Genomic DNA, 26080 nt, shown 5'->3' on the forward strand with positions numbered 1-26080 from the left:
GACCTTAGGGTCCCAAATTTGTCAATCTTTCCCAAGCACCACACTTCTTGACTCTTAGATCAGTCCTCAATACATTATACCACCTTGTCCCTCTGAAATTGTTGGTAGATAGGGTAAAAATGAACCCACCAATCAATGAGGCAGGAATAAAATTGGTGCAGTGGATAGAGCACCAGCCCTGAAATCAAGAGGACCTGAGTTCAAATCCGGCCTCAGATCAAACACTTGACACTAGATGTGTGACCCTGGGCAAGTCACTTAACTCCAATTGCCAAAACAAAAAACCTCAAAGTGTAGACTGGTGGAATGCCTGAGAGAGGGTCCCTTTCAGGAACTAGGCAATAATGAAAATGCAAAAGGAAAGCTTCAATAGGAAACGTCAGTGCTCGGAGGTGGATGATGCCTCCTCTCTCTCCCTCTCTGTGGGGGAAGGTGAAGGCTTCTTAGGAGGTTTCCTTGCTGAAGATTCCTGTTAAACAGTTGGAATTTCAGGTATGACCCCATGCGTTCATTGGAGGAGATTTCATGTGACAAACCCATGCCAATGTGGATCATTCCAGGGCAGGTTTTGAGATTGCCAGTGCTTAAGCTTAGCAGAAGGAATTCTCAGCGATGCTGCCACCTAGTGATGGCTGGGAGGATGAGCTTTCCTCCCAGGGCTGTCCAAACTAGGGTGGCTTATGAAGCACTCCATACCATTCCTTTCCAGTCTTCTTATACCTTAACCTCCCCTTCCCACCTCTCCATCCCCACCCTGTACTCTTCTCTTCAGTGACACTGGCCTCCATGCTGTTCTTCACATTCAACACGTCATCTCCAGACTCCAGGCATTTTCACTGTCTGTCCCTCATGCCTGGAACTTTCCCTCATCATCTTCACCTCCTGGTCTCCTTCAAGTCTCACATAAAATCCCACCTTCTGCAAGAAGCCTTTCCTGATCCCCTTAATTCTAGTGGCTTCCCTCTGTTGATTACTTCCAATTTAATTTGTATATATCTTGTTTGCCCATATTATCTCCCCCATTAGACTGTGAACTCCTTGAGAGCAGGGGCTGTCTTTTGCCTTCCTTCGTATCTCCGGCACTCAGCACAGTGCCTGGCACAATAGCGGGCAATTAATAAATTCTAGTTGATTGACTGCAGAAACACCTAAGCTCTCCCTTGTAACCTAAGGAAGCCTCAGCTGCACTGGGGGATCCAGCACAGCTTTGAAAATCTCTTCAGCCTGCAGAATCACAAAATGGCAGCATTGGAAGAAATCTCAAAAGCCATCTTCTCCAATCTCCACCCAAACAAGAGTCTTATCTACTATACACCCAACAAGGAGTTATCCAGTCTCTGCTTGAATAGAGATGGGAAACCCCCACCCAACTAGTAAGGCAGCCAATTCCACTGTGGGACAGCTCTCCTCATTAGAAGTTTTTTCTAATATCAAGGCTAAATTTGCCTCTTTGGAACTTAACACCATTGCTCCTAGCTCTGTCCAGTGGGTCCAAGCAGAGCAAGCCTGATGCTTCTTCCATTTACATGCTTATGATGTCCGCTCCCAACAAATTTTCTCTTCTCCAAGGTAAACATCCCTAGTCCCTTCGATCATTCTTCACATAACATGGACTCCAGGCTTTTCACCATCCTGGTTGCCTTCTTTTGGAGACTCTCTAGAGTAATATAAATACTCTTTTGACTCCAAACTGGTCACCCTTTCTACTGATCCACACCACCTACCTTCTTAATGTACCATTTTTAAGTGGTACTCAGCACTCAACAGAGTCAGCCTCTTCTCATGCAGAGATGGGGTCTGACTATAATACCATCATCTTCCTAATCTTATGCATTAGACTTCAATTAATGAAGCCTGTAACTTTATTAGCAGACTCAAGTTGCCATATAACGCTATTGACTCTCATTGAGTTTGCTATTGTCATGTCATTTAAAGCTCTTCACAACCTGGGGCCTTCATACCTTTCCTGTCTTCTAACACTTTATTTTCTACTATCTTATGCTTCATTCTCTTATTCTTTATCCAGCTATAAAGGCCTGCTTACATACATAACACTTCATACATAAGTAATTCCTATGCAACACTCAATCTTCCAATTCCATACCTTTGCCTTGGCTGTCTACCATCCCTGGGATGCCTTCCATCCTTATTTCCCCCTCTTTATTTCCCTAACTCCCCCCAGACTTCCTCTCAAATATCGCCTTTTGAAGGAGGCCTTTCTAACCACCTTCTCCTGACATCATTTTCTATTTTCACCGTTCATTCCTCATGTAAAGACAGTTATTTTGTAGATTGTCTTCTCATTAGAATGTGAGCTCCTTCAGGGTAGAAGCTGATTATCACCTTTCTTTATACAGGTATACCTTGCTTTATTGTGTTGCACTTTATAGCGCTTTGCAGACAATGTGGTTTTCCCAATTTGAAGGTTTGTGGTATCCCCGCGTCAGACAAGTCTGTCAGCGCCATTTTCCCAACAGCTTGTGCTCACATCGTGTGTCTGGGTCACATTTTGGTAATTCTGGCATGATTTCGAACTTTTTCATTCTAATTTTATCTGTTATGGTGATCTGTGATCAGCGATCTTTGATGTTACTATTGCAATTATCTTGAGGCACTACCAACCAAGCCCATCTAAGATGGTGAACTTAATCAATAAATGTTGTGTGTGTTCTGACTGCTCCACTCATCTGCCTTTCTCCTTCTCCTTAGGCCTCTCTATTCCCTGAGACACAAAAATATTGAAATTAGGCCAATTAATAACCCTACAATGGCCCCTAAGCGTCCAAGTGAAAGGAAGAGTCAATCGATGAGGCAAATTTCATTGTTGTCTTATTTTAAGAAATTGCCACAGCCATCCCAACCTTCAGCAGCCACCACCCTCATCAGTCAGCAGCCGTCAGCATCGAAGCAAGACCCTCAGCCAGCAAAAAGCTTACGACTCACTGAAGGCTCAAATGATGGTTAGCATTTTTTTAGCAATAAAGCATTTTTAATTAAGTTATATGCATTTTTTTAGACACAATACTATTGCACACTTGATAGATTATAGCATAAACATAACTTTTATATGCACTGGGAAACCAAAAAATTCGTGTGACCCTTTTTATTGGGATATTTGCTTTATTGGGATGGTCTGGAACCGAACTCACAACATCTCTGAGGTATGCCTGTATTCTCAGCATCTGGCCCAGTGCCTGGCATATATTAAGCATTTAACAAATGCTTTTTGACTGACCAGCTCCACCTGTTATTAGATGTTCATGCTTGCACCATCAGCGTAAAGTGTGCACTAAGTATGAATTTACCCAGTCCAAACAAGTCCAAATCTTCATCCCACTGGGAAACCCAACCCCCTCCTCCCTGAATCTGCTCTGTTTCACAAAGCTCCAGTCATGTGACTCTGCTGTAATTGTCTACACCACAGAAGACACTGGACAAGCATTTCAGCAGCATCTGTGTTCATAAGCGGAGAATCAAGGAAAAGGGAGAAAATCAGAAATATGTTTGAAGACGATAGGGTGGTCGTACACTCACAGTTTTGCTTCTCCCCGAAACCCAGGTCACCCCAACCAGAATACAGGCAATCTCAAGCCCAGGAGTTTTAGGAAAGAAATTGTGCAATTGTCCCCTCCCAATTTGCCCCTTGGTTGTTCGTCCCATTCTGGGAGTGTGCAATGAAGCGAAGTTCCCATTCACAGCCTACAGAAGGGCTACCACCAAATTGGGGGTGGGAGGGGGAGATGCAGCAGCCTTCACATGGAGCCCCTTAGGCAGAAATTTCCTCCGCTGTCTTCAATTGATTCCCACCTTCTCCAGGATGCATCTCCCACCCCCCTCTTAATTCTAGTGTTTTCCCTCTATTGATCACTCCCGATTTATCATGGATGTAGCCTGTTTGTACATAACTGTCTACACGTTTTCTCCCCCATTTGACTGTGGGCTCAAGGGCAGGGATTCTTTTGCCTTTGTCTGTATCTTCAGCACTTAGCGCAGCGCCTGGAACATAGTAGGCACTTAACAAATGCGTATTGATGGACTCACTTCAAGATCACTGGGCTGCAGAGGATTTTAAAGCCTTCTTCTCCCTTGTTCATCTCCAGTGAAACCGTGGAGTGTGGATAAGAGCAGGCCAGACATGAAACAAGACTCTCCCTGCCCCGTGCGCCATCTTCCCTCCTCTGTCCCTCTGTCTCTCCTTGCATTAAAGTTCCTTGGGTCCTTGAACCTCCATCACTTCCCATCTTTGTCTCTTTGTTTTTGTTGACTCCTCGGTGAATGAGGGGGGACCAAAGTCAAGAGGAAATGGGCACTCAAATTTGTTTGACATAGTTCTACCCTCAGGGAGCCTACAGTCTCATAGGGAAGACAACAGAAAGCCAGCTAGTGCTGAGTGAGAAGAGCAGAAGATGAGTGCTTCTGTGGACGTCACCCCTTTTCACAGACCTCTTCCAAAGAGTTTTACACTTGTTCAGTTGTTTCAGTCATTTCAGACTCTTCATGACCTCATTTGGAGTTTTCTTGGCAGAGATGCTGGAGTGGTTTGCCATTTCCTTCTCCAGCTCATTTTACAGATGAGAAAACTGAGGTGAACAGGGTGAAGTGACTTGCCTAGGGTCACACAGCTAGTAAGTGTCTGAGGCTGAATTTGAACTCATGTCTTCCTGACTCCAGGCTGGGCACTTTATACAGTGTACTGCCTAGTTTTATAGCACTGGTTAGTTTTAAGCTCTGGGCATATAAACAGGAGTGACCCTAATGGTGGCATTTTAGGCAGTGATCTGGACTAATGGGAGATGTATTTCTCTTCATTTTTCTTGATTCTCACCCCATATTCCTATCACCTATTCTTGTCTACACTGGTACTATCTCTGCCCCCACCAATGAGCCAGAGATGATTTCACTACAGCGGTGTCTCACTCTGTGAGCACTCCCAGCTTCCCCACTGGGAGGTATCTGATACATGGAGGGCAGGGAGGGAGAGAGAGGGAAACAAACCCTTCTACACTTAAAAAAGAAATAAAACCAGCCACAAGTATTTACTGACTTGGCAAAGGCCTCCCCGACATGCCAGCAGAAACACAGAAGCAGGCCCCAGCAGCTTCATCTGCAGCCTTCATTTACTAAACTAAAAGTGTTTGTCACCCAATCACTTGTGTGTGTGTGTGCATGTGAGTCTGAGTGAGTGTGTGTGTCTGAGTGTGAGTGTGTCTGACTGAGTGTGTGTGTCTGACTGTGTGTGTCTGAGTGTGTGTGTGTCTGAATATGTGTGTGTGTGTGTCTGACTGAGTGTGTGTGTCTGTGTCTGGGGGGGGTGGGGAGGGACACAAAGTTCTTGCTCCAACCAATGTCCATGAAAGGAGATAGACCTGGAAGGGCACCAGCTTTCTCTCCTTTTCTGCACATGTTCCAGAGGTCCAAGGAGCTGGGTTCCCCAAGGGGGCTCAGCCGCACCATACTGGGCCTGCCTCGGTTGACGGAGGATGCAGAACTCCACTGACTATGGGAAGACGTGTCCTTTGGCAGAGGAAAGTGATGGCCTCTCCACAGGCGGGAGAGGAGGGGGCACGAAGTTGAGCTCTGACTTCAGAGTGAGAAGTCCATCAACAAATGAAGCATTTGCCTCCTGATGCCTCTCCAAGATGTGCCCATTTCCTGGGGCTTAATCCAGGTTCTGATTCTCTCTGAATAATCAGCCTTCACTCCTGGCTCTTCCTTTCTTTCCCCACTACAAAGATACCAAAGCAATTTCAGGGATTCTATCTCTTAACTGACTGGAATCTCTGGGGAACCTCAAAATTAACTTGTTTCTTCTCTTCTCTTTCTATGCAACTAGGTGGTGCAGTGGATAAAACGCCAGGCCTGGAGTCAGGAACACTTGAGTTCAAATCTAGCCTCAGACACTGACTAGCTGTGTGACCCTGGACAACTCACTTAACACTTTTACCTCGGTTTCTTCATCTGTAAAATGGGGATAATAATAGCACCACGGCTGTTATGAGGATCAAATGAGATAATAATTATAGAAAGAGCTTAGTACAATGTCTGGCACGTAGCACCCTATTATTATTATTTTCATGGGCATTGTCTGGATTTGAATAACTAGCTCCAGCTCAGAACTGTTCTCCAAGTTCTGGAATTAGAGTCAAGAAGACCTGAGTTCAAGTCCTGCCTCAGATACTCCCTAGCTGTGTGATTCTAGAGAAAGCCATTTAAACTCTCTGTGCCTCAGTTTCCTCATCTGTAAAATGACGGGTTGGTCTGGACTGCCTTTAAGGTCCCTTCCCTCTGTAAATCCATGGTTCTATGATTTTTCTTTAATATGATTTCTGTATTTCAAATTAGAGGACCCAGACTCAAATTGTGACCCTACTATTTAGCTCCTGTGAGTGACTCTAAATATATGTTGTAGGTTCCTCTCCTTCAGAGGTATTCAGTACACTAAGGGTGTCAGGGTCTCTCCTTTGGCAAGTCTCTTACTATGGCTGGGCCTCAGTTTCCTAGTCTATGAAAAGAAGTGATTAGATTGGAATAGCTCTAAATTCTCTTCCAGCTCTAAATCTGTGACCTTAGCAAGGTAAGTGGAACACTGATTCATGTATCCGTCCATCCATCCATCCATACATACATACATACATCTTATCCATCCATCCATCCATCCATCCATCCATCTAAGAGGGATTCAGTATGGCCCTATAAAAAAATCTAAAGCAGGAGAAAGTGAGGTACAGATCCCAGCTCTGACATTTGATGGTCTCATTATTAATGGAAAATTATTTCATCTGAACCTCAGTTTCCACATCTGTAAAATGGGAATAAGAATATGTATATTCTAACTTTGTCTTAAGAAATGCTTTAAAATGTGAAATATATGTGTATATATGTATGTAAATAAATATTATATACACACACAGAGAGAGTTAACATTTATAGAGCACTTTCTACGTGCCAGGCACTCTGCTAAGTGCTTTACAATTATAATCTCATTTGATTCTCATGACAATCCCAGGAGATAGGCGCTATTATTATTCCCATTTTACAGATGAGGAAACTGAGGCAAACAGAGGTTAAGTCACTTACTCAGGGTCACACAGCTAGTAAGTATCTGAGAAAGAATTTGAACTCAGGTCTTCCTGACTCCAAGCCTATCCACCACTTCCTGAGAGAAAGACATAGTCTGCTTTACTCTGGGAGAGTGAGTTGTACTCACGGTGTACTGACTGCCCATATATGTGCATGTTGTCTCCCTCTATAAAACGTATGCACCTTGAGGGCAGGGACTGTTTTATTTTTATCTTTGTTTTTCCAGTGCCTGACCCATAGTAGGTGCTTTATCAATGCTTACTGATTGACTGATTGATCTCTCTGAGTGCCCATTGCCCTACTATTCATTGAGCCTCTGTTAATGGTGCTAATGAAATGCTGGGGCGTGTGAAGTTCCCAGCATTCTTCCACACGTCCTTAATGTGAGCATTATTTAGGACCTGAAGTCTGTTCAGGAGGAAGCTTAATCATTCTATCAATATTATGACAAAGCTTGTCAGGGAGTTGAGAACAGATTGCACGCAGTCAGCATTCACCTGGCGGGCAAAGATTTTTCTTCTGCTTTGTCTCGCGTTCAAATCTTAAAGCGCCAACCCTGAGTCATGGGGATGAAGGAGGATGCACATCCTCAGTCTCTTGTAATCTCTCATGGAATCATTCGGGTCTCACCTTCCCCAGCGAGACAGTCAAGGCTCTCCCCATGCTGTCTCTGCAGTTCTATCCACTGAAGCTCCCTGAAACGAGCCCTCTGCCCCAGCCCAGTCGGTCTCTGGAACGTTCCCTGAAGATGTTTGATGTAACCCTCGCCTTTGTCATTGATGTGCAGTGAAAAGAAATCTGGAATCCCAGCTCTGCTACTCACCATGCATAATGGCTGCGTGTCTGTGGCATCTCTCCCCTTCTCCTGGGATCTGCAATTTAGAATCACAGTTTGAGGCCACTTAGAGCGGGCAAGGATAGAAAACAGCTGATCTGCTCTCTTCATTTTATCTTGTAGAGAGTAAGTTTTGGTGATTGCCTTTGCTTTTGTTTCCTAGATAGCTCTGATTATTGTCCCCTTCTCCTACCACATACACCACATGCTTGAACCCTCATTTTTAATAACAATTATAGCTAACGTTTATATAGCACTTACCATGGTTCCAATGCTTTATAAATCATCTCATTTGATTCACACAACAACCCCGGGAGCTTCCCAGGTGCTATTATTATTCTCCTTTTACAGAGGGGGAAACTGAGGCAAAGTGACCTCCCATATTACAGATGAGGAAACTGAGGCAAAGTGACTTGCCAGGGGACAGACACATAGTAACCTCCCATTTTACAGATGAGGAAACTGAGGCAAGGTGACTTGCCTGAGGACACACAGCTACTATGCATCTGAGGCAGAATTTGAACTCAGTTCTTCCTGACTCCAAGCCCCATGCTCTATCTCCTGCAGCATCTAGCTGCTCAGAAGCTTTAACTTGTCCTTGTTAAGACAAATAACTAAGTGACCACATCCAGGAAATGTATGCAGGACTCTCTCCTGGTAGGTCCCCTTTTCTCTGCTGAAAAAAAAAAGGTAAGTTTCATTATCTATGTTCCTGGATAATTATCAATTTGCTTATTTTGAAAATTTTTATATCACTATCAGTGCTGGATATTCTGTTTTTCCCATCATCAAAGAATTGACCCCTTCCTTTTAACAATCAATCAACAAGTATTTATTAAGCACCTGCTACGTGCCAGGCACTGTGCTGAACACTGGGAATACAAAGGAGTTGGCAAGAATTTATTAAGCACCTACTATGTGCCAGGCACTAAGTTGAGCCCTGTGGATACAAACAAAGGCAAAAGATAGTCCCTGACCTCAAGGAGCTTACATTCTAATAGAGAAGACAATATACATAAATCAGAACATACAAGATACATGCAAGTAAAGGGAAGCTAGCCTTTAAATTGTTCTCTCTGGTATCATTCTTTAAGATTTACAAGCACTTTCCAAATGTCATCTTACTGGAGTCTCCCAAGGACTCAGTGAGGTAGATGCTATTATTCTCCTCATTTTATAGGGACTGAGTGGGCCAAGTGACTTTCTCAGCATCACACAAGGAGTTAATGTCTGAGGCAGGATTTGAATTCAGGTCTTCCAAACTTTATGTCTAGTGCTTGATCCACTATACCACATTGCCTAACAAAGAAAAGTCAGATAAGCCTTTTGTCTCTGGGGATGCAGTTGGCTGTACCCTACTACCAGCCATCAACTTGTTTCTTAGCCTAAAGGTAATACGATGGCCCCCAGGTCCATGTGGTCCCTTCCTCTGCCACTTTAAGTAGTCTATATTAAATGAAAACTTAAGGGTATAATCCCAATAGCTCATCGCACCTACTCGGGAAAATTCCTAATCTTAGGCAGAGGTTTGGTTCTCTTCATTGATTTGAATTTATGTTAATCTCTAAATAATCCCTAGCACTGTTATGGTTGAAGTAAAGATTCAGATTCCAGAAACAGTGGGATAAAGAAATTAATAGATGAGGGAGGGAGAAAATTCGTGACTCAAAATTTAAAAAAAAAGAATGTTAAAAATTGTCTTTACATGTAATTGGGAAAATAAAATACTATAAAAAAGAAATCAAAAGAAATTAATCGAGTATGTTACAGTGGTGGTGTGGTGGATAGAGTGCCAGGCCTGGAATCAGGAAGACTCCTATTCCTGAGTTCAAATCTGGTCTCAGACACTTCCTAGCTGTGTGACCCTGGGCAAATTCACTTAATCCTGTCTGTTTCCATTTCCTCATCTGTAAAATGAGAAGGAAATGGCAAACCACTCCAGTATCTTTGCCAAGGAAACCCCAAATGGGGTTCTGAAGAGTCAGATATGACCGAAACAATTGAACAACAACAACATGTTAATAGACAGGCATTGGGAAGAAAAGTTGGGGGGAAAGCAGGTCTATCTTGAAACTCTCACAGTAGCTTCAGGTCAAATCTTTAGCTCCAAGATGGCCCCTCTCAATTCACTGCTTCGTCCTTTTTTTTTTCTTTCTCCTTTGACCTGTTGCCCAAATGTTGACAATTTCCTCCAGCTCAGCTCTTGCAGCCCCCCCTTCTCACTCAATCTCTCTCAGACCATATGTGTATATTTACAGAACATGACTCAATTTTACCTTAAGGTTCAAAGACCTCAGTAGTTCCATACTGATCTCAAGGCTGAGGAGGAAATGTTTGTCTCTTGGAATTACAAATCTCAGGGTGCAGTCAATTGTCAAAACCCTGTTACATATACTCAAAAGATAAATCGATCTCCTTCCAATATGAGGAGGTGGGAGGCCTGGAAGAATGTATTTTTTACTCTCAGGGTCATCAGGGAGAATGAAACACTCCTTGAAAGATTAGATTATCATCAAGGAAGCAGCAAGTAAGAAAAGGAATGGGGAGCCGTAAAAGAGAAGTCTCATTTGGGTGAAGAGGTTGGAGGTTTGGAGACTGTGGTATATAGAAGAAAAGGAAGAAAGGCTATGGAACATCTGGAGCTAAGTAATATGTCTGTGGTCCTACCTGCAGAGCAGGGGTTGGTTCTTAACCCTTTTTGTGCTATAGACTCCTTTGGATATCTGATGATGCCTTTGGACATTTTCTCAGAGTAATGTTTGTAAATAATTGAAGGAAAAGCTAAATTTCAGTTAAAGATCAGTGAAGATAAAGGTAAACACTTTTCCCATTCAAGTTCATGCCCCCTCCCCTTGAAATTTACACATGGATCCCTTGGGGTTTCATGGACCTTGGGTTAAGAATCCCTACCATGGAAAGAAGAGTGGGACTGTCTTTGTCTAAAGTAACTCAAAGAAAGAAAATCTATATCCCTAGATGGCATCTGATCCCACAAGGTGAAAGAAGAGAAGTGATGAATAACTTACTTAAAAATAGTGAGGTAACTATTTGTCAACATAACATAAGCCACAAAGAGGACCTTTGTCATCCTAAGCATGTATCTGGTATGTGATGGAGACCATCCTGCAAACTGCCAAGCCTGACCACCATGATCCAAATTGGATGATTTACAAGGGGGTGGGGGTAGGGAGATAGCACCAGAAAAAATCTAGAAAGCATTGCTAAGGATCATAAAATCCAAAGAGATGGAGAAGGAAGGGGTAACACCCAATACCTGAAGACCTTAAGAACATGAGTGGTATTTTCCATACTACTGCTATTTGAAGACAGGGGATTCAGAAAAAGAAAGGTATGGTGGACAGCTGACTAAGAAGGTGATCTTGGATATTAGCATTTGGATTTCTGTCTTATATAAGGATGATAAGCTCTTGGCAAGAAATCGAACACACCTAACAAGGACCAATATAAACAAGTTTGCTTAGAGACTGGGGAAATCGAGTCAAGAGTGAAGTTAAGACTGAATAAGGAGCAGAAAGCAGAAAACTGACTACCTCGGCCCAACAAAGAAAAGCAGGTAACCCATATGAGAAAGAATAAGACGGGACCAGTAATTGATGGAAGGCAATATCCATGGGAAAAAAAACTTAGCAATAAAATCTTAATTGCCTATTAACAAATGCACAAATTATTGGTAATAAACCTGAACAGCAACAAGCAAGCATTAAGTGCTTACTTATGACGGGTACTCTGCTAAGTGCTGGAGATGCAGAGAGGCAAAAGACAGTCCCTGTTCTCAGGAAACTCAACGATCTAGTGGAAGAGAAAATATACAAAACAACTATGTACATGCAAGATATACACAGGTCGTCTCAGAAGGGAGGTACTGGGTTGGGGGTGGGAGGAAGGACTGGGAAAGGCTTTTTGTAGAAAGTGAGATTTGAGCTGTCTTGAAAGAAGCAACAGTAGCCAAGAAGTGAAGCCGAGGAACATAATTGAACTAGCGACTGTAATTTGACTTCATAGGTACCATTGAGACATGGTAAAATGGAACTCATTGTTGGAATTTGAGTCTGGAAGGGTATGACTTATTCAAAAGAACAATAATAGATAAAGGAGGTTGGGGTACACGTAAGGAATAGCATTGTATATTAAGAATGTTAATTCAATTGAAGAAATAAAGAAACCTAAAGGGAAGGACACGGTGGAAAGCATTTGGTTGAGAATCAATAGAAGTAGAAAAAGATATATAGCTAAGAGGTCAATTTAGGCTTCATTGTCAGGGGGAAAAAAACAACTTACTACCAATTAAAGCTATCTGAAAGTGGAATGGGCAGCCTCAAATCCTGTGATTGTGCAAAGTTCCAAAGGCTTAATCTTTTGAGCGGAAAATTGGCCAAAGAATCAAATTCTTAAGGCAAAACAAAAATGATTATCATAAGGAGGGGAAAAAGGGATTGCCTAAAGGACTGACATGCTTTTCATGGATAAATATTAAAATTTTATATTAAAAAGACATGTATAGAAGATGGAAACAAGGTCAGATAAGTGAGGGTAATTGCAGAAGGCTAGCACAGTCCTATAAAGAATGTGTTAGGACTGTGAAAGCCCAGACTAAATTCAACCAATCAATAAACAAGCCTCTGATAAAACACCTACCAAGTGCCTGCTATGGACCGCAAAGCCCAAAACACAACATTCTCTGCTCTTAAAGAGCTTTCATTCTCTAGTGGAGATAATATATACGCATTTAAGTGAAGACAAAGTACATAGAAAGTAAATGCAAGGTCATTTAAAAGGGGAAAGCACCAGCAGCTGGGAGCATGAGGGGGCAGTTGAGTTGACTCTTGTGGGAGCTAGAGATTCTAAAAGGCAGAGGTGAAGAGGAAGATCATTTCAGAGATAGGGAACAGTTGATTAATACAAAGACACAGAGACCGAAGATAGATTCCTATGTACAAGGATAGGATTACAGGATGCTAAGTGGCCCAATTGATAGAGTGGGACACAAAGTCAGGAAGACGAGTTCAAATCCTCCCTCAAACACCTACTAACTGTGGGATGCTGGGCAATTTACTTAACCTCTGTCTACCTCAGTTTCCTCATCTGTAAAATGGGCACAATAATAGTTTGTGAGGATCAAATGAATTAACCTATATAAAGTGCCTTGCAAATTTTAAAGTGTTCTTATTAATAATGATATTATAAATAAGTAATTATAAGTAATGATATAGTACCTGCTATCTGTTGGATACTGTGCTAAGAGCTTTATAAATACTATCCAACATTCGTCCAATGCTTTCTTGTCTGTGTCATCTACCTATCTCAGCTGGGTCAGGCAGCCCTTTTCTTAAAATCAGCTTCTGCAATGAAATTCAACCCCCAACAGCCTTTCCCCACCCCTCCAGGCCCTGAGGTTAGTGTCTTTCCCTGCATTCTCTGCCTGGCAACAAAATTTTTTGTCTTCCCTACAAAACGTCTCAGTGGGGGATGTTATCACTGCCTCATTTCTCCTTTGGTTTTATGGTCTGTTATATTCATTAATAACATTGTAAAACAGGTTGTAAAATGCATTAGTAATAAGGCTTTAAGAGCTAATGGCAAACTACATTCAACTGCCAGAGTAGTCCCCCCCAGCCCAGCCCGGGCTGGCTCAGTCGCAGTCCTGATCTCTGCTCTTATGCCATGCTTGGAGAAAACATAGGCACCTCACTACTGAAACCACGTTTCTAGACAGAGCCATCTTCAAAAGGGGCGTCTCAGCACCCGCTGGATGCCATGTGCTGAGGATTCCTCTCAACGCTGTCTGCCACAGGTGGAAGGAATGACTGCCCGAGTTGCAGCTTGGGTCCTTGGAGAATGAATGACCCCACTGCTAAGGAAAGGGGAAGGAAGTCGGGCTTTTAGCTTGTGTGTGTGTGGCTCTCTCTTACACCTGTCACCCCCCAAAAGAGCTCCCCCCAATTCGAGGTTCTCCAGGGGCCCACAGACATATGCCATGCCTTCCCTCTAAAATCATCTCCAATTAATTCCACCTACAGTTTGTTTGTTGTCACTTAACCCTGTTTGCCTCAGTTTCCTCATCTGCCAAATGAGCTGGAGAAGGAAACAGCAAACCACTCCAGTATCTCTGCCAAGAAAATGCTAGATGAGGTCACAAAGAGTTGGATGTGACTGAAAACAGCTGAACAACAACATAGCTTGTTTGTACATAGTTATTTGCATGTGTCTGTGAGCTCCTTGAAAGCAAGGGCTATTTTTCTTCCTCTTGTTTTGTTTCCTTACAGTGCCTCGTACATAGTAGGTACTTAATAAATACTTGTTGACTTAACCCTCTCAAAATCATCAGTGTGTTTATTTTTTCTTTCTCTAGATGGCTAGAGGATATAGCTCAAAGCAAAGACATTTAGTGAAATTACATAGTAAAAGAAATAATTAGAATAGAACATTCTACCCATAAGCCTTGGGGACACTCTCTAACAAATACACAGACAATCGGTCAGAGTGGGCATGAAAAAGGATCATGCACGAAAGACACACATATAAGCAACACATGTGGACACATGCATAATGGGGCTTTAACTTCCACAGTATACAACTTCTCTTTATATCAATAGTATTCTCCTGGTGATGCTACACTGCTACAAATAATAAAAGACCATAATCTCCAAATAATCAAAATTATGAGAGAACTAAAAGATCAGGGAGAGAGGAATGGCAGATGTAAATGGACTGAAGAAACTTGTCAGTGATGACATCAATGCAAGAAGTCATATAAAAAAACATCCAGGAAAAGTATGATTGGAAAACAAGGTAGACTAATCATGTAGTGAGAAAAAGGGATGACAAATGGACAGCCTGAATGCTGCACTGGGACTCATGAAACAGTAGATGGAGTGCAGAAAGATCTGAGTTCAAATCCCACCTCAAACACATCCTTAGCTGTGAGACCCTGGGTAATTCACATAACATCTCTCAGCCTCAGTTTCCTCATCTGTAAAATGGGCGTAATAATAACACCTACCTCGTAGAAGGGTTGTGAAGAAGAGAAGATGTAATAGTTGTAAAGGGCTTTGGACACCTTAAAACAGTATGTAATTGCTAGCTATTCTCATCATCATCATCATCATTTTACATTGCCTTTTCCCCTTGGAAAGACATCCCATATAAAAGAAGAACCTTTTTAAGGAAAAAAAAGAAAATCAGCAAAATTAATCAGCACACAGAACACTCTGAAAATACGTACCATATTTCATACTGGAGGACCTCTACAAATAAGTGGGGGAGGGAGGAGGGAGAGGAGGCATCTTCTTATATCTCTCCTTTGAGGCCATGTTTGTTCTTTGCAATTTTGCAACATTTATTTTTCCAGTGGTTATTGTTTCCCTTGACATTGTTTGTTGTCATTGTGTATATTATTTTCCTGGCTCTACTGACTTCATTCTGCATCAGTTCATGTAAGTCTTTCTGAGCTTCTCAGAATTCATCATACTAATCATTTCTTATAGCATAGTAATATTCTATTCCATTCATGCACCACATTCATATAGAAGGTTTAGATAGGAATTTGAAGACAAGAAGTAAAGGCCCCAGGTGTGAGATGGCCCTTTCAAGTTTGGCCAAGAAAAGGAGGAGAGGTACAGGATAGTTGCTGGCAGGGATACAGAACCAGTCACTGACTTTGAACCCAGGTCTTCCTGATTCCAAGGAAGGCTCACTATCTGCTATACGACACTGCCTTTTTTGTGTATGTAATATATGTGTCTACATTTCCATATTGTTATGGATTATATGTGTGATTGTATTATATGTGTGTTTCTCTGTGAATATATGAATATGTGTATGTTTCAAGGTGTTTACATATATATACTTCTATATATTTGTGTGTATTTCTGTGTATGTGTGTTTCTGTTTACACATGCCCTTCTTCTTCTTCTTCTTCTTCTTCTTCTTCTTCTTCTTTTCTATCTTCCTCCTATCTCTCTGTATCTCTCTCCTCCTTTAATCCTTCTCTCTCTCCCTCTCTTTCTCCCTCCTCTCTTTTGTCTCTCCCTTCTTCTCTTCTCTTTTCTTCTCTCCTCTCCTGCTGCAAACCTTAAAGTTATTATTGTTGTTGTTTTTGTCATCATTATATTCATTTCGAAACGTTATTCTGAGAAGGGGTCTATAGATTATCAGAGGGATCCATGACACACAAAAAAATGTTGAGACTCCCTGCTCTCTGAAGTAAATATTGCAGATACCACTATACCCATTCTATAGATGCAGAAACTGAGAGTAAGAGAATTTAAGTCATGATACAATTAATGATTATCAGAAGTAGGATGAATACTCAGGTCTTTCCTTACTCCAATTTCAATTCTTTTTCCCTGACACTATGCTGTATACTCCTATACATATATGTATGTACAAGGTATCCAAAAAGCCTTAGCAGAGACTTAAGCTTTAATTATTTTCAATTTTAATAGCTTAAAACTGTACTAAGACTTTTGGGATATCCTGTATATGTATGTGTAATATATAACACAAGTACATATAATAATAACAGCTATTTACATACATGCTTTATACATTACATATACATATAAGCACTACATGTAAATTTATATAGTATTTTAAGGTTTACAAAGCACTTTAGCTCATATTATCCTCACAACCACCCTGGGTGGTAGGTGGTATTTTTATCTCTACAGATGAGGAAACAGAGGAAGACAGAAGTTACATAGACAACAATTACAATGGAAACCAATGATATTGTAACAGTCTCCAAAATATTTTTTAAAAAATCCCCAGATCCCAGGTTAAGACCTCTATCATAGAGAATTACTGTGAGGTTCAAATAAGGTTCTAGTATTTCAGCCCTTAAAGCTCTATAATGTTAGTGATGCTAATTGGCAATGATGAGGACATCCTCATATCAGTCTCTCTGTGCTTAGTTTGAAGTCGCCATTCCTTCTCCCACCCCTCCAGCTTTGCACTGGTTAACCCCAGTGCCTGGAATGCACTCACTCCTCATCTCTACTGTTTCCCTCAAGAATCAACTTACATAATAGCTTCTATGGGAAATTGACATTCAGAGAGGGTCAACGACCTGCCTGTGGTCACCTGAGTAATAAGAATCAAAGCTAGGTTTTGAATTCATTGCTTGCCAGTTTCCTTGGTCAGTGATTTTTCTAATACCCCATGATGCCTCCTTTGTTTGTCTATGAACGTAGCTTTGTGGACGTGTTTCTACCTGATTCGTCCAGTCATTCACCCATTCTCCTTCCTCAAATTATCACGTATATACTAATCTGGGTAATTCTTGTATTCCCTAGCACAGTGCCTGACACACAGTAAATATTTAATAAAGTGGGTTGGATTTACATCCATGCCTGTGTTTCTCAGTATGATATAGGCTGGTATTTATACACGTATCTATGGGTGTTTGTGTCAGGGGCAAGGAGGGCACGTAGATATGCTCAATGGAGTGAACCAGCCTCTCTTTCTCTGGAGGAACTCAGTAACAAAGCGTGTGCTTGTCCAAACCCAGCATGGGAGATTGCTGTTTCGGCCTGCATGAACCTCCGCAAAGAGAGATAATGGCCACTGGGCCCGTTACATTACATTTTATGGTTTTAGAGCAATTATGCTGCATTTTACGGTGTCATAACATATTATGCTTTATGGCTTAATATCAACTTAAATAGGGGAAACCAATGCACAGAATTTTAACAAGGGGAAGGCATTCTTGTGGGTAAAGATGTGGGCCTTTTGCATGACCACACATCCTCCATGGGGGCTGATCCAAGGTGCAGCAGGGAGCATTTGGTTTTTAAAACCCCATGCTGAGTGAGAGAGAACAATTCCATCCAGTCATGCTTGCCTAGTAAGCAGTGTTCCGCCCTCCTATGCTGAGCTCACATTGCCTCTAGGCAAACTCAGTGGTCACCTGTATGGTGTCACTGGAGGGGTGTGAGGAAAGGATGTTCAAACCACAAAGAGCTTCCAAACACTGATACTGAATGTCCTCCCGCTAGTGACACTATTTTGGGAGCCATTTTGGTTGGATGGGGTTGGAGATTACACCTTAGATTTGGGAGGGGGCGAGTATGACAAGCAAATACCCTTTTGAAGGGGAAATGGATTAAAACTATAACTCATAGAATCCTGGGATTGATTGGAAGGGGAAAAACTAGGGTATCTATGTTTGGATCTCAGCTCTGCTACTGACTTCTTGTGGAACCTTAGACCATTTACTCTCTGAGCCTCAATTTCCTCATATGTTAAAAGAGAAGATTGGACTACATAACCTTTAAGGTCTAGCTCTAAAAACTCTAGGAAGTCAGAGTGAGAAGGGGCCCAAGGGGATAGCTAGTCCAACCTATAACTGAATTAGAATATCTTTTATAACATCCATGAGAAGTGGTCATCCGGTCTCCATTTGAAGACCTTCAAAAAGAACGAACTCTTTACACACCAAGGCAGCCCATTCCACTCTTAGATAGATCTAAGGATCAGGAAATCTTTCCTATGATCAAAGATAAATTCACCTCTTTAGAACATCTCTCCATTACTCCTACTTCTGTCCAGGTCTAATCTTTCTTCTACCAGCAGAATTTGTTTACATGAAGACCATTTTCATTATTCCAGGCTAAGGTTTCTCTAAGCTAAACATCCTCAGGTCCTCCAATTGACCTACATATGGCATAATCTTAAGGCTCTTCACCATCATGGTAGCCCTCCTCTGATCACTTTCCAGCTTGTAAATATCCTTCCATTAAAAAAAATGTGATATTCAGGATTGAACACAGTGTGCCAGTATAATCTGACCAAAGCAGATAACAGAAGAATTATCGCCTCCCCAGCCCTAGACTCTATGCCTCTCTTAATGTAGCTTAAGATTGTAATAGTTTGATTGGCCTCCATTCCATATCCTCAATTCATGTTGAGATTGTAGTTCACTAAAACCCCCAGATCTTTTTTCAGGGGAACTTCATGAATGATTTTATAAGATGAATTTTCCAACTTTCAAAGGAAACCAAATGAGAGCAAGGATTTAGGCAATGGAAAACCAGAACAGGATAAACATATAAATGTTTCTGGCTTTATTATTTTATTTCTCCAGGAATGATACTAGACAGTCAGCTTTGGCTGCAAACAGTTGGCATATTTATCCACTGCAAAGTGAGACCTCCAATGGAATGAATCACACCTTAATAGAATGCTAACTCTGGGAGGGAACTTAAAAGGACCCCAAGATGGCTAAAGCCTTTGAGATCTAGACATATCAATTAATCAGCTGACTTTCCTATGTGCAGGTAATAGGTGCTGGAGATTCTGATGCAATCAATCAGCAATAATTTATCAAACTTTATATAGGCACTTGGGTTACAAACACAAAGAATGAAGCAATCTCTATGCTCAAGAAGCTCACATTCTAATGGGAGAGAGAACAAGGATATATGCATATGTATGTATATGCATTTATATATGTACACATGTGTATATACATACATATACATATATATATATTGCCACTGTTAATTCATTTCAGTAGTGTTCAACTCTGCATGACCCCATTTGGGGTTTTCTTGGCAAAGATACTGGAGTGGTTTGCCATTTTCTTCTCCAGTCCCAGTTTACAGATGAGGAAACTGAGGCAAACAGGGTTAAGTGATTTGCCCTGGGTCACACAGCTACTAAGCATCTGAGATCAGATGTGAACTTAGGTCTTCCTGATTCCAGGCCAGTGCTTTATCTACTGTGCCACCTAGTTTATAGATAGAGATATATAGATAGATGGATACGTATATATGTGTATATGTATATATGTGTATACACAGAGGTATATGTATGTGTATATATTTATATCGAAATACACACAGTGAGGCAACAATATAAAGAGAATAAATACAAATAGTTAACAGAGTAAATAAATACAAAGCAGTTTGAGAGGGAGCAACTGGACAATTAAGAACCATTTTTGTGTAGAAGGTGGGGCCTGACTAAGTCCTGAAATTAAAGAGGCAGAAGTAATGAGGGAGTGCATTCCAGGCCTTGGGGTGGCCAGCAGAGGCATGGAGATGAGAGATAGAGCATCACTTGTGAGAAACAGAGTGAAGGATGGTTTGACTGGGCTGAGGCCTTCAGAAGCAGAGGAATTAATGTCCACAGAGGTCGGAAAGATGAAATTGGGTCACATTGCTTCACTTTACCAAAAAAAGGCAATCTTTCCTGCTCATTTTAGGATCTGTTGAACGAACTAGGGATTTTTCATCTGGAGAAGAGAAGATTTAGGGAGAACATGGCAGCTGCAGCAGCTTAGAATCATAGATCATAGATTTAGAGATGGAAGAGATTTACATCTAATTCAATTCCTTCATTTTACAGATGAGGAAACTGAGGCCCAGAGAGGCTGAGTAACTTACCCAAAGTAACACAGGTAGAGACAGAGGCAGGATTTGAACCCACATCCTCTGATTCCAGAACAATTGTTAAAAAAAAAGAAAATAAAATAAAACAGCAAATGAATAAACAGACAAACAAAAACTTCCTGGCAAAGAGAGCTGTCTCAAAGAGGAATGGGCTGCCTTGGGAGAGAGTGAGCTCCTCTACCCTGGAAGTTTATAAGGAAAGACTGGATGACTTTTCTTTGCTGGGCATGTCACTGAAGGGCTTCTTGGTGAGGTATGAGTTGGATTCGATGGCCTCTCAGGTCCCTTCCAGCTTTGACATTCTGTGATTCCAAGATCCTCCAGCTGACGCCCACCATGTTTCCAAGGATGAAACATTCCAAAGTTGACATTACAGGTATTCGTTCACCCAAGGTCATCTCCTCCCCTCTGATTTCAAAGCATTCTGTACTCGTCTGTACTTAACATATTCCAATTTGTACTACACGCTTACTCTGCCAGATGTTACAAGGGACAGTTAGTTCCATCAGAAAAAAGGGGATAAATGGGACACTGAACAGACTGTCACTTGGTGGAGTGAACTCAACTGAGACTCAAAGCCTGGTTCCACATTTCTATTGGCCCGATTCGTATCTCAGGCAGATCAGCCAAATCATGATTTAAAAAATAGCTGATATTTACACTGATTTTTACAAAGCCCTTCGAACACATGGTCTCCTTGGACTCTTACAAGCACACTCTGGGATAGAGACGATAATCCCTTTTATACAGATGAGGAAACTGAGGTTGAGATGTTACGGGATTTGCCCGTGTTCACATAACTAGTAAGTAAGAAGGCACTTTGGAAAAAAAAAGTTTAAAAGGCTCTATTAATCTATTAATCAGGTCCCAGGTTCAAATCTCACCTCTGATACTACCCGTGTGACCTTGGTCAAGTCTATAAACCTCCTTGGATCTGATTTCTTCATCTGTAAACAGAGGGGATGGCAACAGAGGCTTTCCAATCCTCTTCTCACTCTAAATCTATGATTCTTTGAACGCATACAATTCTCTTCAAAAGTGTGGGGGCAGGGTGGGGTGGGGGTGGGGTCTTATGTAACAGAGAAGGGGTGAAGACACTCATCTTTTGAAGCATAGCAGTAACCAAATCCCACCAAAGCGTCATGGAACCTTATTGAAATATTAGAGAATCAGTGAAAATGTTTGGGCCCGGACATCTACCGGGGCATGGAGTTGAAATTTATTCTTTTCACTTAACCTTAGGATCAGAGATTTCGAAGTAAACGGGAGCTCAGAGGCCAGCTAGACCAGCCACAACATTTTATCACAAAGAGGAAACTGAGGGAGACAAGAGAAGCAAAGGGGAGGGAAGAGGGAGAGGGAGGGAAAGCAGCCTCACCCTCAAACTCTGTGTCCTACCATCCTCTTACTTTGTTTATCCATATTCATATAACTCAAAGCAAAATAATTGGTCCTGCCAAGGGATGCCGAGAAGTCATCCTAATTAGATCTTTCAGCTCCCATTTTGCAACAATGTTCCCAACGATGCAAATGGCATGTCTTCTGTCAATATTGATGCCTGCCTGAAACATTTAGACCCGGTAATAGATGGAAGCAGATGTTACTGAGATTTAAAAAAAAAAAAAACCCAATCCATCGCTTGCCGAGGGAGGCCCAGCCAGGCACCCCAGGCAACTTAGAAAGGAGTTGATAGAATGAAAAAAATCAGAAGTTGTCTGGGCAGGACGAAGCCCTGGGATTCACCCCGACTTAACCATCAGGCACCTCGTGAAGCCTGGCCCCACCTGGCAAAACTTTTTACCCAAAGAGGAAGTCTCCCGGCAAAGAGAACAGCTCCTAAGTTATTGACAGAGTTTCTGGGGGGCATGCACATCCACTGATCACTCCCCCCAAAGGATAGGGAGAAAAGCTGCTGGTGGGTGTCCCGTTCATTCTAGAAAGGACCCCTTTCCTCAATGAAAACCCAATTCAGGACCAGGCAAAGCCTGCCCCAATGCCAGCTCGGCTCTCGTCCCAGGAGGGCCACTTCCTGCTAGGCTGGGGATTTGGAGCAGGCACTCCTTTTAATTAACAACAACCTTTCCAAATCCATTTCCCTCTTTGCTCTTGGGGACTCTGGGACGGCTCCATTGGCAGAAACACCGAGGACAACAAGCTGTGGCATTTTACAAACACCACTTAGAACTGTGGAGGATGATGTCTGATTGGAGCTGGAGCCAGGAACCCACGGAGCTGGAGCCAGGAACCCACGAACCTGGCTAATCTATAATGATAACAGCTATCATTTTATAGAGTGCTTAAAGATTTTACACGTATTATCTAATTTGATCTTTACAACAACCCTAGGAGATAGGTTTTGTGATTATCCCCATTTTACAGATGAGGAAACCGGGACTGAGAAAAGTCTTAAAAAGACTTGACTAAGTATCTGAAGTAGGATTTGAACTCAGGTTGTCCTGAATCTACACCCATTCCTCTATCCACCCTGCTAGCTAGCTGTTTAATCCAGTAACAAGCATTTATAATGTGCCTACTGTGGGCCAAGCACTGTGCAAAGCAATATAATTTTGATGTGTCCAAATGAGAGACCGTATGGCCAGGTAGATAAAGAGATGGGCTCTGAAGCAAGGAAGAAAGACCTGGGTTCTGCCTCTGATGCACACCTAATGGTGTGACCCTGGCCAAGTCACTTAACTTTGCAGTTCTCTAGCCAACTGTCTAAGACTATTAGTTGCAAAAAAAAATGCTGACCTGCATTAGCAAAAGGAGTTTCCTCACCAGGGAGCTCCCTAATGACATCACAGGTGGACTCAGTCACTATACCTATCTAAAAGGAGGACTTCCAGAACTTGGAGGCAGCCAGGGGACACCATAGTGCACAGAGTGTTGGGCCAAGATACAGGAAGACCTGAGTTCAAATCCAGCCTCATACACTCACTAGCTGTGTAACCCTGGGTAAGACATGGCTGACCCAGGAGCCCTCTTTTAATGGAGGCTTTGGGAGGGCTTCTTTGCCCTATCCTTCAGCCATCCAATCAGAGAGGGGTAAAAAGTACTGTGGGTACTAAAGAGGTGTGAATATCAAGGACGATGCAATCTGGAAGGAGGATGTATTTCCTGATGAGGAAGTTCCTGTGCACATGGATGAGTCCAGTCCAAAGGAGTGCAACTGGGTGGGTATAAGAACCAAACAGTAGCTTCAGATTATAGGTCTTTTATCAAAGGCTGAACCCAAAAGGGCCAGAGCATAAGTGTCATAGGGGCCCAGCTTCAGGGACAACACATGAGTCACTGAAAGGGATGCAGGGCACACATGGCACAAGAAGGGCATGCTCCCCAGGAGGGATGGCCAACCATTACATTCTTATCAGTGAGTTCCTTGAAGCTAAGAAATATGTCTTCCACTTTAGTCATTCAACAAGAATTCCCTGAGTACCTACTATGAGCCAGACACTATGCTCGAGATGCTCAGACCAGGCAAAAGAGTCCCTGGCCTCAGGGAGCTGACCCGTTGCAGACTGATGGCAAGCAGCAGGCATACAGATAATACAAAACACATTCAAAGTAAACACTACTTTGCATTCCTCCCAGGAGCTGTCCTGGTGCTGAATCTTTAACATTCACTTGAAAAATATTCCAATTGACTATCTAGAAGGACAGATCAATTGTCTTTCCTGCTGTCATAGTTTGTTATGAAGCCATTTCTATAAAGAACCCCTCCTGGATAAGGAGCCAGAAGACCTAAGTTAGAATCCCTATCTCTGCTGCTTTTGATGTGGGTGTCCTGGGTGAGTTATTATACCTGTGGGGCCTGTTTCCTGATCTTTTAGGTTGAAGGAGTTGGCTGGACTAGATTTCTAGCAGTCCTTTTCAATCAGTTCATCAGCCAGCATGGTCCAGAATCCAGATGAATAAACAATTAGGGAGTGCTTAAAGTATGCCCAGCTCTGTGCTAGGTCAATCAATCCACCAGCATTGATTAAGCCCCTACTAGGCAAAAACATGGTGCCTGTCCTCAAAGAGCTTATATTCCAATGGAGGACACAATGTGCAAATAAATAACTGTGTACATAAATGGAAGGTAATGTCAAAGAGAAGATGGGGGGGGCAGGGGTGGATTCTGCAGAAGGTAAAATTTGAGCTGACTCTTGGAAGCAGCCAGGGAATCCAAGAGGCAGAAGGGAGGAAGGACAACATTTCAGGCATGGGATACTGACAATGAGAAGGCTGGACAGAGTGTAGTGTATGAGGAAAGCAAAAAGGCCAGGGCAGCTAGATCGCAGAGGGAGAGGAGTGGAATGAATCCTAAGAATGCCTGATGAAGTCAGCTTTGAGATGAAGGCTTGGCCCAGGAAAACATCCTGACAAGCTTGGAGGGGGTCAAGGTGGTTGGGAGTTGAATTCATGACTTCAGCCATAGAAGCAGTTAGATACCAAAGTGGATCTGGAGTCAGAAACCTCAGGTCACATCCAGCCTCCAACACTTACTAGCTGTATGACCCTGGACAAATTGTTTCACCTATCTGCCTCAGTTTCCCCAACCATAAAATGGGGATAATCATAGTGGCTACCTTTCAGGGTGGTTGTGAGGATCAAATGAGGTAATATTTATAAAGCACTTAGCACAGTACCTGGCACTTCATAAATGTTTCCTTCCTTCCTTCCTCCCTCCCTTCCTTCCTTCCTTCCTTTCTTCCTTCCCTCCCTTCTTCCTTCCTTTGCTCCCTACCTCTCCCCTTCCCTTCCTCCCTTCATTTCTTTCTTTCTTCCTTCCTTACTCCCCTCCTTCCCTCTCTTTTCCTTCTTTCCTTTTCTCTCTCCCTCCCTCTCTCCTTCCTTCCACAGTCTCATCTACAAAGTGTTCCAAGACATTGAGCTACCTAACTGGAGATCTTAATATGAAGAGATTATTCATTGTTTGTACTGCCTGTATAGGGATGGAGGAAAGGGATCAGCCTTGTCCAATAGGTCCTCTCCTATCCGTCTAGGCTCTGTATTAACATGGGCTGTGTCTGGTTAGCATTCGATCCATCCCCTGGCATATATCACATTATCCTGGGTAACGTCGATATTCTTCTGTGAACCAACATTAAGTACCAAAATTACAGCCTTGAGGGCCCCCGAGCTCCTTATATTTTATGTTCCCACCCATGTGTTCATAATAACACTGTCCCAACCTTGCCAACAGCTTAGTATTCCTAGAGATCGTCAGAGGAGACAATATAGGGAGGGAGGCTTACCTGCTGCAGATGGCTCTGAACTGGAATAACCTGGCAGTCAGTCAACAAGCATTTATAAAGTGCCTACCATGGATCAGGCACTGTGCTGAATTCTGGGAACAGAGAGAAAGGCCCAAGACAGTACCTGCCTTCAGGGAGCTCACACTCTCATGGGGGAAACAATGTGCAAACAACTATGTGCAAATAAGACATAGACAGGGTAAATCGAAAAGAAACAGCTCCATCGCATTCATAGGCCTGAATCTGGAATGTTAATCTAGTCTAAGCCCCTCTTTTTACAGATGAAGAAACTGAGTCCCAAAGAGGGGAAGTAACTTGGCCAGGATCCCGGAAGTAGTAAGAGCTGACATTTACATAGTGCTTTTAATTCACAATTGCTTTGCATGTCATCCCAGCCTGACCTCTCTGAAACGTTGGTACTGCAGGATATGGGATTGCAGATCTCCAGCTAGAGCGGATGCTACAGGCCATCAACTATAAATTTCTCATTTTACAGATGAAGAAACTGAGGC

The 26080-nt window shown here is 42.4% G+C and overlaps 1 long non-coding RNA gene across 1 annotated transcript in view; it reads right to left on the minus strand.

Moving 5' to 3' along the window:
* Positions 1-3055: 3055 nt before the first annotated feature.
* The window catches only part of LOC114045581, a 32475-nt gene continuing 9450 nt past the window's right edge, over positions 3056-26080 (minus strand). The window contains exons 3-4 of the long non-coding RNA XR_003569399.1: positions 7904-7952; positions 3056-3453 (exon numbers count right to left, since the gene is read on the minus strand). This is a non-coding gene — a long non-coding RNA (uncharacterized LOC114045581). The remainder of the gene's footprint in view (positions 3454-7903; positions 7953-26080) is intronic.

The sequence above is a fragment of the Vombatus ursinus genome, unplaced genomic scaffold, assembly GCF_900497805.2.
Source record: "Vombatus ursinus unplaced genomic scaffold, bare-nosed wombat genome assembly UNPS02001287.1, whole genome shotgun sequence".
NCBI classification, from domain to species: Eukaryota; Metazoa; Chordata; class Mammalia; order Diprotodontia; family Vombatidae; genus Vombatus; species Vombatus ursinus.